The following is a 14,007-nucleotide window of genomic DNA, read 5'->3' as shown; positions in this document are numbered from 1 at the left end:
TGGGCGCGCAGTCGTTGTCAATGGGCGCGCTGTAATTAAATGTGCGCGATATGTAAATTTGTTCTCTATGTAAATGTAAGCTTAATAAATATGTACACTCCATGCAATTTGTAAAACGTTTTTGACGCGCCTACTTTATGAACCATTTCCTTCTTTGGCGGTGAGAGCAAGATTTAATGGTCTACTTTGAATGTAACGTTTGCACTTGTAACGTTTCTAAAGTGTAGACGTTTATGTCACGTGTAGATAATCACTGAGTTTTTTTTTTAAAATAAATATATTGTTTCGCCTTCGGTTTACAGAATTTTTCTGCATAGATTAAAAAATGTATTGTAGACTATTGATTTAGCAATGTAATGCTACCGATTGCAAGCATTATATCATTTAAGAAATAGTTGTGGTCGCGATTAAAACTCGAATAAACTCCAAATACAAGAAATAAAAATACAAATAGAAGCCGAGATGGCCCAGTGGTTCGAATGCGTGAATCTTAACCGATGATCGTGGGTTCAAACCCGGGCAAGCACCACTGAATTTTCATGTGCTTAATTTGTGTTTATAATTCATCTCGTGCTTGACGGTGAACGAAAACATCGTGAGGAAACCTGCATGTGTCTATTATCATTGAAATCCTGCCACATGTGTATTCCACCAACCCGCATTGGAGCAGCGTGTTGGAATAAGCTCCAAACCTTCTCCTCAAAAGGGAGAGGAGGCCTTAGCCCAGCAGTGGGACATTAACAGGCTGTTACTGTTACTGTTACAAGAAATAAATAATGAAATTGATAAGATCCTAAAAAATATACATGCAACGTGATCTGTATCTCGTGTCGACCAAAACTATTTACCATTAAAAGCAATTAGTTAACCATCGAAAACGCTTTCATAAAGATACCTTTAATTATATTAATGCATATTTAAATTATACAAATAATACAAAACCATTAATTAGTTAACTTCTTTTCGTGTAAAGTTATTCAAAATTAAACCTTAAACAATGGACATAAGATATAATATATATATTATTATTATTATTTAACTGAAATTCTTAAGATTTGTGTTTTAAATGTTTTTATATTTCACTATGTATCTAAATTGAAAACCATAATTATAATGGAGTCAAAATTAAAAGGGCGCGTGTACAACAAACGCTAATCAATATTTAGCTTTACTTGACGCTAAATATAATTTCAAGTTTCTAAATTGGTTTAATTATTGTGAGCGGTCAATAGACTTATTTAGTATTAAGAACTCCGTACACACTTTTAAACTAATATCTAAATTAACTTTTGTTTGTTTGTTTTTGTTGTTTGTTTGTTTGTTTGTTAATTAACTAGATAAAATTAATTAACAAACATAATGTGTACCTACACACGACTCGACAGGATACCTTTCAAATAACCGCAAATGCCTAATAGAAATATTTTTGTGAACACATAATAATAAAAATATGATAAATGTATAAAAAAATAATAGATATTTAGGAAATAGTAAACACGGGACTGTTTATTAAAATCAAAAATTATATTAAATACAAAAGCAGAAGCATAACCGACAATTGCTTATTGATTGTCAAAATCTACCACAGATTCGGACAGAAATACCTCAGCCCTAGAACTATATATATTTATAAATATATCCTGGAACACTTTTGGCGTCAGGCACGTTGTGCAACGTTACGACGTCCCCTCGTTCTGATATTTTATATTATAATCTTGAAGTGAATATTGCTAAGTTTTTCGATTTCCTACCCGATGATATATTTTTCATTACTATAACTTTGTAAACCGCCTGCGACGAACGCTTTATTCTCAACTAGGTAGTACGTAGTGCAAATAGTAAAGTATATCCCTGAAACGTTACATATTTTGTTGAATGAAACGTGAAACGTAATTGTATTTTTCAACGTATTCTCATATTCCGTTGTAAGACCTTATACAAATGCAACTGTCATTTGCTACTTCCAACTAACGACACGTTGGCGCAGTGATCGTGGCTGGCCGCTGTTCCATCGCGTGTTCGATGTCCGCGATTGACAAATATAAAGTCAAGGCCAAGGTCGTTTAGTCTGTATGGATGCTATCGTACTGTAATGAAACATTAAGCCCCGCTTACAATAATCCAAGTTGAACGTCTTGATCCGTACTCGAAATTCCACTTGTGTAATTATCCTATTTATTAATCATATTACTATTTACAAGTGATATAATAAAGTTAAACTATTTTATATATATATATATATATATATATATATATATATATATATATATATATATATATCATTATCTGACAGATAATTTGAAATACACAGTTAAATGTTAATATTTTTCAATCGATTTTATTATTTCTTGTATTGTTAAATAAATTATATGATAACTATATACAAAAAAGAACAAAGTACACGTTTATTCAAAGTACATACTAAAGATCAAGACACGCGAAACGTACATACGCAGCTGAGATCATGCGCGTGCGCCGGTCTGTGCTTTTAATAGCCACAACGAATTTGTAAGCTAATATTGTTTGTTTGTACTTTACGATCATTACAAATAGTATTTTAATGACTGCTAATTTTAAACATTTGTTTCAATTAATTCTATTTCTCGCAATCATGGTTATGTTCAAGTTAAAAGCTCCCTTGATCGTTTAAACACCTGAATTAAATTTAGCATGTTTTTTTATGTAAACTATTTTGGAATTCGATTTTTTCGAATAAAAAGAATTATTATTTTTTGTTATAATTCTGTTTCATTACGAAAGCCATAGATTATTTAATAAGGTCATACTGCTCATATGAGAGTGCCGTTCTTCAGGTATGTACATCAGTATAACATCAGACACGGTTGTATTTTTATCTTCACATTCAAGCACGAGATAAATCATTAAACTTGGATTTGAACCCGCAATAAACCCAATTAAGATCGACGAGTTTTATCCACAAGTCCATCGCGGCTACCACGAACAAAATAGCTCGTCTCAACATAAATAAATAATACTATACTAGAACATAAATTTTAATTAATTTTATAAGGGTGGTTGCAAGTTATAGGGGAACATCTCAAAACCCCGTTGTAAATATTAAAACTATGTGTAGACCGGTCATAAAGTTGCTGTAAAATGTTACATTGCTGGCTACCCCGTTACAATACACATAATACAGTACATTAAATATTTATATGATTGGTATTATGATTTTCAATTTCGCTATTTCAATTTCGGCTTGACGAGCTCGATTCCCACCCAGGACAGACATTCGAATGATAGACACTGAGTCTGGTTGTAATTATCTATATAAGTATGTATTCACATAAGAAAAGTAGTATATGTAGTATATCAGTTATCTGGTGTCCATAGCACAAGCTCTGCTTAGTTTGGGATCAGATGGCCGTGTGTGAATAATGTCCCAAAATATTATTATTATATTGATCGCTTTTTTGTATTATCGAAAGTGATTATGTAAGAAATGCTTAATATTTATTACAGTGCATGTATCATGACAACTCACCGTCAGGTGGCCAGTTTGCCCACCTATTTTAAATAAGAAAAATATTATAAGACATATTTATTGCTTGGACATACGTCCGGGAGACACTCGGCACCTACTTTCTTTTGTTTTACACAAATGACAGTTCAATCAACGCCTACCAATAAACTGTATAACACGATAGTTCTAAATATAAATCAACTATAGGCATGTTAAATTCTTTTTTAAAATAAAAATACAAAGGAAATGACATCAGTATCTAAAAAAACATAATAAATGAATATTACTTAATATGTAATGTTTGCCTTATATAAACAAATAGTTTTTGTAATCACTAAATATAGATATAAATTAGGAGACGTTAGTGCATTACTTACTCACTGAAAAAACTAATAAACAAAAAACCTAAAAGCTATACCAGAAGATATAACGTTTCGGAGGTTTTAGTATCAGTAACAGCCTGTGAATGTCCCACTGCTGGGCTAAGGCCTCCTCTCCCTTTTTGAGGAGATGGTATGGAGCTTATTTCACCACGCTACTCCAATGCGGTAGCAATATAAACTTGTACACAATAGCTCGTATCGTGGACTTACTTATTTACCAAAAGTAATCTAAAACGAGCTTCAGGACCGCATTCATTATCGAACGCTCAACGTATTCCCAAATCGAATTTCATTTAAGCGCTCAATATACGAGCCCCTGCTAAGTATTCGTCTGTCGGGTCACGTGATCGCCGCGGGAACAAACCCCTGATCGCAATCGATCACAGCAAACAATGGGTTATTTTAAAATTTGCACCCCGGCTATATAATGTTTGATCTTATCAATACCGACGGTGCAGCGGGAATGCACTCAATAATGATATGACATATGCATTTCCGAAACTAGTTATTTCAGGCGGTTGTAACCGTCGAATTATACATTATATATTCCGCTGTTATAATATACAATAAAATAAAACGCCTGTAAGTAATTTACATTTATACAAATGTTTTTTATTTATTTATAATAAGCGAGCTCATGGTGACTGATCACCACCGCCTATAAACATCGGTGCTGTAAGAACCATCACTTACATCGCCAATGAGCCAACAACCTCTGAAACTAAGATGTCATATCCCTCGCGCCTGTAATTACACCGGCACCCTTCAAACAGTATTGCCGTTTGGTTGTAGGTTGTAGAATATATGGTAAGTGGTATCTACTCAGACGGACTTGCACTAAGTCGTACCACCAAGTAAACCACATTAGAATTAGTAAAAATATTTGTATAAAAAAATGTCATTATACGATTATCGGATACGGTGCAAACATAATAATTAAAAATAGTTTTACATAGATAAGATAACATAAAGACGATATTTGTTTAATATGACGATAAATTTAAAATTTAATAGTTATTTATTTTGCAAATATAAAATAATCGGTCAATCAAAAGCGCGGACTCGGGTGATCGGTAATTTTCGGAAACGATCGGCACATAGCAACATTAGCAAAAATCACATTTATTTATATACTCACATGTTATCAACGGTTATCGGCTACTGAACCCGGTGGACCTGAAACAAGCAAGGAATATTACTCGTCTTGTCCTAGAAACATTTTTGATACGTGACATACTTAAGATCATATCTATACAAAGACACGTCACAAAGGAATTGTGTAAATCTCTTAAATGCTAATAAGTCATTGTAAAATTACTTTCATTATAACCATGAGTCTAGATAAAACAGTGGTTAGAACGCGTTAATCTTAATCGATGATTTCGGGTTCAAACCTGGGCAAGCATAACTGAATATTCATGTATTTAATTACTGTTTCATCTTTCAAGATCGAATTGGCTATAATAAGAAAGTAAATAAAATTTTACATCGACTACAAATGACAAAATAATTAAACAACGTGCATGAATCATAGGTAATTAGCAGGACAGGAAAAGAGCCATTATTAATACATTGTATTTCAGAACATTAATACTGTTTCCTCACAAAATATAACAAAGTAGCAGCAATTAATAAAATGCACTTTTTGCCACTTTTTTATTCAGATTCGATACAAAAAAAGAAAGAAGAAAGAACTGTAAATTTGAAATATAAAAAACAGCGAGAAAAAGCAAAAAAAAAACAACAGAATCAGTTATTAACTAAAGCTATGCTTATTAATTAAGCTACATATATTAAAAAGTAGAGCATGGAAATCTTTGCAAAAATTTAGTAGGCCTATTCTACCGGCCTTGTCTTTGGGTCCTGGGGACCCTTATTTTTGTGGTATATTTGATTCTCGCCACCATACGGGTTGAGGCGCGATTTGCGCAGAACACAAAAATGATGCGAAATTTAATACTAATTGTTTATTTTCATGTCATTACGAAACTAATGGTCAGCATATTTTATGTGATCGTTCGTTGGCGAGTTTGCTTTGTGATTGTACGTCGAAATAGACAAAAATTTAGGTATTTTTAGGTTTACTATATAATTATATGTGTGTACAGTGGTTTTGATATTTCTATAACAATTTGAATGCTAAAATTATTTCATAATAAGCAATTGAGTACTAATTAAATGATGAAATGATTGATAATAAAACCCTTCAAAACCAGTGGTTGCTTATATTTAAAATGTTGTAAAATGACAATTCGATATTTCGATTTGTTTTAATTATGTCGAATATATTAAAATATACAGTTAGGTATTTATTTAAATATTTTAATTATAAAAGCGACTGCACATTTGAATTATAACGATAAACGAGGGTATCCTTAATAATTTAATTAAGAGGTAAAATGTCAGCCACAATTAAAACGCGAAATACATTAGATAAACATAATAACAGTTGTAATTAAATGCAAAAAGAATGATTGCAACTCGAACGATTACATTCTTTAAAAGATTATTTACTTAAAACCTTTACATTAAAACACCCTAAAAAAATTAAACTGATCAAGGTACCGAATTAACTCGCATTATGATAAAATATTAAAATAACAAAGAATAATTATAATAACAATATTAAACAAGTTATATATACATAGTCAAATCGTTTATATATTATCACAAAAGGTTTAATTTTTTTAAACAACCGCTTCGTTAATTAAACAACAAAGACATACAAAAAATCGTAATGCTCAGATATAACATAGCAGGACATTAAATCTTCACTTAATTTAAAATTCAAATAAATACTCGGCCACTTACGATATCGAAATATAACGTGTAGCCATTAGCCAAACAAAAAAGTTTATCTTTTATCAAAACAGAGTGCATCGACCCGAGCGCGCAGACTCGAGATTGCGTGCCGGTAATTAGATTCAGAATATTCCTTATAAACCCGTGTTAGGGGACACGAACGCAATGGACGAAAAGTTAAAAAAAAATCGATTGAACCTTATTCGAAATTTGAAATAAGTGATATAATTTTCGTAATGGCGGAGGGCGGTGCGGCCTATAAACAACAATTTTGCAGTGCAGCGTACGGCGCCGCCCACTACTGCATTGCGGGCCTTGCAGAGATTTTCAAGTCTGCGGTACGGAATGGCGCACCTATTAAGGACTTTTCGTGACATAAATCGTTGGGCAGCTACTTCCTGCTCCTTTTTGCACGGAACATCGCTGAATACGAAATCATAGGTAATGTACCTGTGTCGGAGTCGGTTTGCACAAATGTATCCGAAATGGAGCGAATTGAATATTTCTTTTTAGATGAAGCAAAAGAGAGAATTATTCCTGACTACTCTTTACATGAAACGTACTTTATAAACTTTACGTCTATTCGTTTCTGTTTATTCACAGTGCGATAAAATACTTTTTTTAAAGCAAAAACATAAAATAATAATATTTTACACACACGTCCAAAGAGTTTACACTCTCCAATCACTGGCATCTAGTGGGTAAGTGATAGTTATTAGTGAGAGTGCGACACACATGCGAAGACTTATTAGGATACACAAGGCTTTCGAACTCGTAAAATATAATCAGACGCGGACGGTGAACGGGCCATATATGATTTAAAAACTTTCCACTCTTACGAAACTAGAACTGAAACGAAAGGCAAACCAGTGGTATTTAATGTAAACGCCCAGATCTGCGCTAAGGTCATAATCAGAGTAATTGATATGGATTTTAATAGACATTTCGTCGAAAACGGGCGCGGTCTATTTCTAGGTACTGGATTGTAATTTAATTTAGAGGACGAAATACGAGGTGAGTGTAACGAACCCGTTTTCTGGGGAAACTAGAGAAAAAAAAACGAATTGGCAAGCCCTCACGTCTGGAATTGGCATGAAAAAATTAGACGAAGGTTTAGAATGTTTGAACGAGAGTAATTTTGTGTTTCGCTTACCATATAATCAGACACTCGGGATTCGATGAAATCGCTGTTTTTTAATTAAATCATTTAGTTTCAATCTCACACTTCAAAACGTCTACAAATCAACTGAAAATATTCGAAATATTAAATTATTACGTAGAACAATGAGAAAAATATTGTACATTCGAACGAACAATCAATCACCATCAATTCCTTCAAGACAATGTCACTATTCAATGTAATGTAGGCGCCTGCCATGAATTATACTTCAACGATCGCATAAGCGATACTAAAATAAACTGAAAACAAACATAAATAAATATATTTTTATAGAATAGGCGGACATGCAAATGCCAGCTGATGTTAAGTGGTCACCATCGCCCATAGACAATAGCATTGAAAGAAATGATAACTATCGCTTACATGGCCGATGCGCCACTAACCTTGGAAACTAAGATGTTGTTTCTTGTGCCTGTAATTACACTGGCTCACTCACCCTTCAAACCGGAACACAATAATACCAAGTACTGCTGTTTTGCGGTAGAATATCTGATGGGTGGGTGGTACCGACCCAGACGAGCTTGCACATAGCCCTACCACCAGTAAACAATCGCGACCTAAGTATTCAGAAGCCAAAATGTCTTCGAACACAACATTCGTATGCAAAGCTGAGTCAACCGTCGCCAAAATATTCACGATGACGCACAGAACAAGCAGCTCGAAGCAAATAGGCGTGTCTACAGACACACAATCACATGTACTATGTACTTCCGTGTTAAATTTAGATTATACACGCCTGTTTCATATAAATTAGTATTACTTGTACACATTACTTGAAGTTTTAAATATCTCTGCTCGTTACGGGGTCGTAGCCTATAAACATTTTTAATAAACGAAATATATGTTCACATCATAGCGATGGTTTTTAAGATTATAATGTAGTATTTATAAGCGTACGTATGTACGTATATATATATAATATGGACAAAAACTAATAATATTTCACATTTAATTTGTTCATGGACGAGTAGCTCAGCTCGTACTCGGCTGTGAAGGAAACCTGCATGTGTCGATGGACATTTTGAATTGCAGCTATACTAAATCGCAATTAAACTAACCAATTGCAAAAATCTAAATCTAAATAACATGTGTCATCTCAAACAGATTAGAAGATATCAATACTATAACAATTTATACTACTCATAATCTAAAAAAATATTATATAATATTAGCTAGACATAAATGGTACAATTTTACTTTTAATGTTTTTACATGTAAAATATGTTTATCCGATCTGTATATTTGCATGATACATTTTATTAATCAAACAAAACTCGCATTGCGAAAAACTAAAAAGGAAACTTCATTGGTAGTTTGACTCGCTAGAACTTTTCTGTTTTTGATATCTAAATTTTTTTTAAAGTATATTAAAATAAGTTGAGAGCATTTGGTTTCTGGTAATTTTGTAATAAACTAGCTTTCGCTCGCGGCTTTAGCCGCGTGTTAGAGGGGGGGAGGTACGCCTGTGTACCTCTTTGGGGCTTTATACCAAATTTCAGCAAAATTAGTTCTGTGATTTAGCCGTGAAAGCGTAACAGACAGAGTTATTTTCGCGTTTATAATATCAGTTTACCTAGACGAAGTCTCGCGCATAACGTTCGTTTACAGCAGCTTCGCTTAATTCGATTTGACTAGAACGATTCTCGCTCACGCTCTACAATAAATAGAAATTGAATTGACAAAAATTGAAAAATAACAGCTTTTATTTAGTTGCCAGCTTCAATTACAAAATAATGTCTATTCAGATTAAACTGGGAATATTCTGACTGGCTGGAGTTTGTCATTTTAAGTGTTCTTCATAGTATAAATATTTACCTAATGCCTATAACTATATTGTGTGACACAAATAATCCGTCGCTTTTAAAACCAATTACCCTTACCTGTGACTTATTTCAAAAACGTCGTTCCTATCATTACTCGTAGACATTATGACAGTAGAAGAAAATTGTTTCTTTTATTCAACAAAATATTTAAAATTACACAGAGAAAATTATTATATTTTTAAACGAAACAAAATGTACATTTTCTTTTGTTTTAAATAATAAAATATTCTCAGAGAAATTGCAAAAAATATTAGTATAATTGTTATTTTAGCTTTGTTGATGTTAACATATACGTTTTTATTTTTTTATTTTAATAAGGCAGACAGACATAAGAGACACTTGAAGCTGTTCTTTTACATATCTTATTAGAATAGACTGTGTCAGACATGGCAACATGCCGACATGGCCCAGTAGTAAGAACGCGTGAATGTTAACCGATGATCGTGGGTTCAAACCCGGGCAAGCACCACTGAATTTTCATGTGCAAAATTTGTTATTATAATTCATCTCGTGCTTGACGGTGAAGGAAAACATCGTAAGGAAACGCATTTCACTGAAATTCTGCCACATGTGTATTCCACCAACCCGCATTGGAGCAGCGGGGTGGAATAAGCTCTAAGCCTTCTCCTCGAAAAGGGAGTAAAGGCCTTAGCCCAGCAGTGGGACATTCACAGGCTGTTACTGTGTCAGATATATTGCTAATTACATAACGCCGCAAACTATGAAATCTACGCTTTAATGTCCTCTGTGTCTATAATTATTTTGACTCGATAATCCATCAAACAACAGCGATACAAAGTAAATCTATTTAGCGGCAGTAAAGCTGATCAGTGTTTGATCACTGATCAGCTTTACTGCCGCTAAACAGATTACGACCATACTTCAAATATTTAACATAAGCATTAAAACTTGTCTATTGATTGCCTAAGCTCTATCACCGGAGAAACCTAAGAGCCGGCGTAAAACAGTCCATTTTCTCTAACGACCTTTCTACTAATATACACTCGCACAAAATCTTACTGCCACAATATATTGCGCAATGGTTCAGTCGCTACTAGCTACACGGGTTTGACTCCCGCACATAACAAACATTAGCGGTGACCGAATGGGCGTTTATTTTTTTTTTTCCGAAACAATAACACATGGTATATTTATGTTCACTGAGCAGTAGGACTTGATTGAATAATTTATTTATTCAAATATATACTAACTGAATTTATTAAATTTATATACATAAAACTATATAAACGAAACAAATATTACGACAATTCACAGTAGGTAGAATGAATTTAATAAATACATCAACTAAGGTCAATAATATTCTGAAAATTGACAAATTCTTGAATAAAACAGTACAAAAGTGATTTATGCGATAAAGGTAGATACACATAATGCCCACATGGACAGTCGCATAACTATCTGGATATATAAATCGTCAACTTGAGATTTGTATGGAATAATTGACACCACTACACTACGGAACTCGAAAACACGGAATTAGAACTGATGGCGTAGTTGTTAAAAAAAGTGAATTTTAACTTAACATTGTACAGACAGACACCTCTGAATTTTCACGTACTTGATTTGTGTGTATAATTAATCTCGTAAAGGAAACATCGCGAGGAAACTACAGAATTAGTTAAAAACTTGCTGTAAGTGTATCTACTAACCCGCTTTGGATAAACTCTGAACCATCTTCACACAAGCAGACCCACTGCTTGACTATTTACAGTACTTTGGAATTACAATATGTTGAAACCGACAGTTTGAAATCGTTTAAATTTTATTATTGATTAACCAATCTCACATACCAGACTATTTCCATTACTTTTCGCGCCGCCCTATTAAACCTCAACACCAGCAGTGTCCAGCTTCCACTAGCAGCGTCGACGGCAATCACGCAATAGACATACTTCCCTAGTCACTGGGCTAAATGTAAACGTTTTATAAGAGACAGTAACAGCCTGTGAGTGGGAAATGTCCCACGGCTGGGCTAAGGCCTCCTCTCCTTTTTTGTTTGAGGAGAAGGTTTGGAGCTTATTCCACCACGGTGCTCCAATGCGGGTTGGTGGAATACACATGTGGCAGAATTTTAGTGAAATTTGACACGTGCAGTTTTCCTCACGATGTTTTCCTTCACCATCAACCACGAAATGAATTATAAACCCAAATTAAGCACATGAAAATTCAGTAGTGCTTGTTCGGGTTTGAACTCACGATCATCGCTTAAGATTATGAGAAAGAGAAACAAAAATAATTACTGTTAAAACTAAAAACAAAAGATGTAACGAATTTTTTAGCGTGTGTTTAATGTTTTAAGATTCTATTTTTAAATAAAAATCAGAGCAAGACGATCTATTTTCAAGTGTTCTCAATAGCTTACAATTGACAATGCGTGTATGTAGCAAGTCTGACTTATCTCCTGGTACTTTAACATTTTAATGTGATGATAAAAAACTATCTTCACTTCAGCTAAATCGTACATTTTTGTTATTATTTTCAATCATTTCCACCTTTGATTAAACACGGACCAAAAACTGCAAAATTTCTTTACAAATTAGTGCAATGAGTAAGAAATTTATTAAATAACCGACGAATACTGGTGGCAGGGCTTTGTGCAAGCTCGTCTGGGTAGGTACCACCCACTCATCAGATATTCTACCGCAAAACAGCAATACTTGATATTGTTGTGTTCCGGTTTGAAGGGTGATTGAGCCAGTGTAATTACAGGCACAAGGGACATAAAATCTTAGTTCCCAAGGTTGGTGGCGCATTGGCTATAAGCGATGGTTGACATTTCTTACAATGCCAATGTCTAAGGGCGTTTGGTGACCACTTACCATTAGGTGGCCCATATGCTCGTCCACCTTCCTATTCTATAAAAAAAAAAAAGAATAAACAAAATATTGCGGTGTTAACAAATAATCGTGCGCATCTACCTTAAATAAGATTTAGGCCAATGTCAGCGGAACAAGAATTAGAGGAATTATACAGAGATAAAACAAAAAAACTATGACGTCATCCAACACTTTCCTTTCGAACCGACTTCAAAAAAGAATGTGGTTATACGGTCGACACGTACGTTTCTTTAAAATGCAAGTTAATGTCCCACTGCTAAGCTAAGGCCTGCTTTCCTTGATAGTGATAGTGAAGCTTTGACCACCACGGTACTCCAATTTTGGTTGGTGGATACACATGTTTTTATGTGACACATGCACATGTTTTCGAGATGAATTATAAACGCAATTAATCACGTGAAAACTCGATGGTGGTTGACCGGGTTTGAACTCGCAATATTCGGTTAAAATTCATGGTCTACATAGTGGTTTATCTTGGCTCTAATGTTAACTTAATTTTATACGACATTTATCCTAGCAAGTATTTAAAATGAGCGTAACCAATAAGCACTTATAAAAATTAAAACGTAATAAATAACCAAGAACTTTATCGGCGCTTTTAATATTATTCAGTATATTGATAAACTGATATTGCTTTAATTTCTTCCTGTATGATAGACCCGTAATTGCGTCGGCGCCTTTGTGCAAACCCTTTTATTAGTAATCTAATAATATTAATACGTATTTAACATAATGGTCTGTGCATAAATATTGACATAAAGAAAAACGGTAAATGCGAAAACTTTAATTGCGAATTATTAAAGATAATGTTATATGTATACAATTAAACATATTAATATATTAAATAAAATTTTAAAAAGGAGCAGAGAGATGCGCTCTCTATTCCCTTACTCCTATTGGTAAACAGGTTGACAATCCGACAGGGCCACGGAGAAATAGGCTCAGCGCCCACAGCTTAACTTGCTTTGCGAGGCACAGAAGTGTAACAATGGCAATTTCGAAAATCACATTACAAAAACCCAAATACTATCATTGTTCGAACCCGAGATTCGAACCCGGGACCTCGTGACCTGTACCCGTTCAAGCTAGCCGTAGCCAATACACCGTAGAAGGCCATTTAAATAAAACAAGTTCCATATGAAAAGCGGTAAACTGAATTAGCCCAACAAATTCGCAGACAGATACAAGTTAATTTTAAAGCCACTTAGTTCCACCTACACCACGAAAAGCGCTCGTCCTTATAAGTATTTAATTTTAAAAGGTAACATTTTTATCAGCGAGATCAGATTGCGATATCATAAAGCGTACACTTTATGTCACACCCGCGTCCCGCGACTCAAAAACACAAAGAAACGATGTACGCTGGCCGTATTACGTTGTTCACCTCAAAGACGAATGTAAGTCACATTGTCTATGACCTTTGGCCTCCGGCTGATCGTGAGCGTTGAGTACATAGCGCCTTATTAACAAACGTCAC

General features: G+C 34.1%; 1 protein-coding gene across 1 annotated transcript in view; it reads right to left on the bottom strand.

Moving 5' to 3' along the window:
• Positions 1-14,007, bottom strand: part of LOC126774490 (mitochondrial cardiolipin hydrolase-like) — a 124,169-nt gene that overhangs the window by 54,218 nt on the left and 55,944 nt on the right. The window contains exon 5 of the mRNA XM_050496051.1: positions 5,006-5,043. The gene's annotated coding sequence lies outside the window, so the exon portion shown is untranslated. The remainder of the gene's footprint in view (positions 1-5,005; positions 5,044-14,007) is intronic.

The sequence above is a fragment of the Nymphalis io genome, chromosome 16 (genome assembly GCF_905147045.1).
Source record: "Nymphalis io chromosome 16, ilAglIoxx1.1, whole genome shotgun sequence".
Classification (NCBI taxonomy): domain Eukaryota; kingdom Metazoa; phylum Arthropoda; class Insecta; order Lepidoptera; family Nymphalidae; genus Nymphalis; species Nymphalis io.
This window is presented reverse-complemented; position numbering and strand designations above follow the sequence as displayed.